Source organism: Mixophyes fleayi, chromosome 4, assembly GCF_038048845.1.
Source record: "Mixophyes fleayi isolate aMixFle1 chromosome 4, aMixFle1.hap1, whole genome shotgun sequence".
Taxonomy (NCBI): domain Eukaryota; kingdom Metazoa; phylum Chordata; class Amphibia; order Anura; family Limnodynastidae; genus Mixophyes; species Mixophyes fleayi.
In genome coordinates, this window is record NC_134405.1 from 267,611,323 (window position 1) to 267,614,799 (window position 3,477).

The following is a 3,477-nucleotide window of genomic DNA, read 5'->3' on the forward strand; positions in this document are numbered from 1 at the left end:
CAATTTAGGGAAACACACAAAATTATACTATATACTTCTTATTACTACTGTGTTCAGCATAATACAAAACTTTTGAAAATATCCATGATCTAGCCACTTAAAGGAAGCGGGATGGAGGGGATTCATTAAGAGAGGATGGATGGAGAGGCGAAATAGAGTTTGGTTGAGCAAAAGGTGCTCCTTCACCTTCTGTAATATACTCTTGCCAGCTAAACAATCTAATTAATGGGGATGAAGGGGAAGCGGAATACGGCATACCCACAGTCTCCATTTCAAAGCTAAACTGTACTTTGGCCACAACCTTCATTATTAAAGGCAGAAGAGAAGATTTCCAGTTTTGTGCTAAAGAAGCCCTTGTGGAAATCAAGATATGACCAAATACATATTTAGCATGGAGTGGGAACTGGGAAGGAAAGTGATGTAACAACGCAACTTCAGGGGCAGGACTTAGAGTCTGGGCGGTGACTTTATTAGCTAGCTCAAAAACTTGCACCCAGAACGGCTGTATGATAGTACAATTCCCCTGTAATACCACATTGTCTCCAACAAAGTTTCGACTGAGCAGGCCACATTTTATGAGGACGGGTTGGGGTGAGGTATAACCTGTTGCTCAATTTTAACATGGTTCATACATTTAGACATTCAAAATGAGTTAAGCAATTTGAAAACCATTTTTGTTACTAGTTAGAACAGCTCCCATTGCAAATGAATCTTAGTCTTAATTTCTGATGGGGATTGGAAAAGGTAGCGATACCAAAAGGTAATGCCGGCCCTATTGGATCCTTTTGTCAACTTCATATAGATCAGGACCAGAGGAGGGGACACATCTAGACCATTTCTGGGGAGGGCTGTGAACCAGTGTCTTAGCTGTAAATATTTATAGAATTCTCGGGCCGGGAGGTGGAACTTTTCCCGAATTAGTGTGAAAGAAAGTAAACTCTGTTCCTCAAGTAAATGTGAAAGTGCGATGGCACCATTCTGTATCCAATGATTGAGGTTTAGGTCTGGAATAAGCTTGGCGATAGCTGCTAGTGAGATATTTTTAGTATGAACCCTAAGATCATGATTAGCCACCAACAATTTGTCCCACAGTGATAGGGATTCTCTAGGTATTCGTGGAAGATGCACAAATGGTGTAGCTGAATGGGCGCCAGGCTTTAGTAACCCAGATCAAATCTGCCAGCGGGAACAGTAAGTTAAGCAACTTTTCTAGGTTGACCCATGGTTTCTGGCCCGGAGGCAAGGACCAATCCCAGAGTTGAGAGAGCAGACAAGCCTTATGGTATTTACGTAAATCTGGTAAGGCCAAACCACCTTGTTGTTTAGGTAGACTCATCCAAGAGCTGGGTTTGAGTTTCCAAACATATGTGATCATAATCGAATGCAGCTTATCAAACAGTGGTTTAGGAGTAATTACAGGTATTGTTTGAAATAAGTCCATAATTTTTGGCAACAAAGGCATCTTGAAAGCCACCAACCTTCTTAGCCAGGAGACCTCGCAGCAGACCCAGGATTTGGTTAAAGTAAGGAGTTATTAAATTAACACCATAAAGTTTAGATTAATAGTATTATCTAGGGCTTGTTAGGGTTCTGTACAAAACCAATTCCTTGATAACAGCCATGGAGCCAGACACATGATATAAACGTTTAAACTGTTTATTGCAGTAAAGGTATAGTCCAGGGTAGGCAAAATAAACAGTAAACAGTTCAAGCTGAATGAAACAATGGATTTCCAGATCTTGGCAGACAACAGTAAATGATAAAGAAATGCAGCCAATAACTTAACTGAAACCAGGAACAGAGACACATGCAGGTAATCCAGGAACAGAGCCACATGAGCAGGCTAGGAACTTCAATGACCAGCAAATGATTCAGGAATAAGCAGGCACATATAGGCCACAGACAGGTGTGGAGTGATTAACTAACAGTGCAAGTTAACCCCTGACAGGAAAGGCTGAACGGCAGCACCCCAGGAGAATCACAGGCACTGCAGGGTAATATGCACACAGGGAAACAAGGCAAATAATAACACAGGGCAAAATGCACACAAAGATACAAGGCAGATCATAACAGCAGTAGAAAAAAAGGATGGAGATTATGCGCTCACCTCCTGTTGTGATTGCAGGAGCTGCAAACAGGACCAGGGATCCCTCCCTAGTAGTACAATAATAAGCAAAGATTTTTTCTGTGCGCTCACTGGCTAAATGAAAACTAGGATCAGGGAACACCTGAGGAATATCAGAATAGGATTTGAGAATCACCACCTATCCAAACATTACAAGGATACCCATAATTGTAGCCATCAAGGCACATCCTTTATCGGTATCAAACAAGTGATTCAAAACTGGAGAGGGGGGAATATAATACCCAAGCTGAATAGGGAGGAATCAAAAGCCATTTATTTGGTCAGAACCCTCACTCCAAATGGACTGAACATAGAAATAGATCTCACCTTGCATTGACGGATAGAGTCCCCCTCATGGTAATGCTATCTGCACAGCACCTTGCCAAACCAGGCGCTATTCCATTTTGAGAGAAGTTAGTCCTACGGCCATACCACCTTGGCCATGCCCAAACCCACCCGAACTTGGAAGCCAAGCAAGGCGGAGCTAGGTAAGTAACGGGATAGGAGACTACTCGAGAACACCTAGTGCAGTAGGAACTCATCCCTCTATTTGGACAGTGTCAATACTGGTGTATATGGGCAGGTGGCTGTGCAAAGAAGCATACTGGGACCAATATCACAACTGTGTAATCTGGTATTACAACACCACACACTGAACATTTGTGGAATTATATATACAATCGAAAGAAGATACATCACTAACATTGCTCATTAGGTGCGATTGCACGAAGGGATCGCAAGAGGTGATTATTACCATCTTGTTCCCATATGCACAAATTCATAATTGGTTATAGATATTCTTGTGCATTCAAATCAGTATATCAACTGGCGAGTATTCGTATTAATTTATATGTGCATAAAACTAAGACCACCTTAGTCAACATCCTTATAAACAATATTGCTTAGACATGTTAAGGTGGTAAACAAGATAAATGTATTTATATTATATGTTGTGCATACATGTGCATATAATAACCCCTAATTTTGCACCTTATATTTATTTGTCAAACAAACATATAATCACAGTAACACATGATTGGATTATTGTAAGAATCACATCGAGATATATGTTACACACATGTAACCAGAAGGTTGTGACATGAACCTGGGTTTGATACATATATATCATAGCTTCATTCTGCACTATGGTTCCCAGGATTTATGGAGTTTGAGTATTTGAACATCTGGAGAATTAAGGTACACCATGGACTAAAAGATAAACCAATAGTGCGATCACCCAATCAGAGATCAACACACAACTGGGAGCTCTATAAATCAACATCCACCAACATCGTAACTATCTCCCTTGAAAAAGTCTTCTAAGACGAAACGCGTTGGGACTCCGCCCCCAT

General features: G+C 41.0%; 1 pseudogene; it reads left to right on the forward strand.

Annotated features, from left to right (window-relative positions):
• Positions 1 to 2,543: 2,543 nt before the first annotated feature.
• On the forward strand, positions 2,544 to 2,662 carry LOC142155231 (5S ribosomal RNA; annotated as a pseudogene).
• Positions 2,663 to 3,477: the final 815 nt, after the last annotated feature.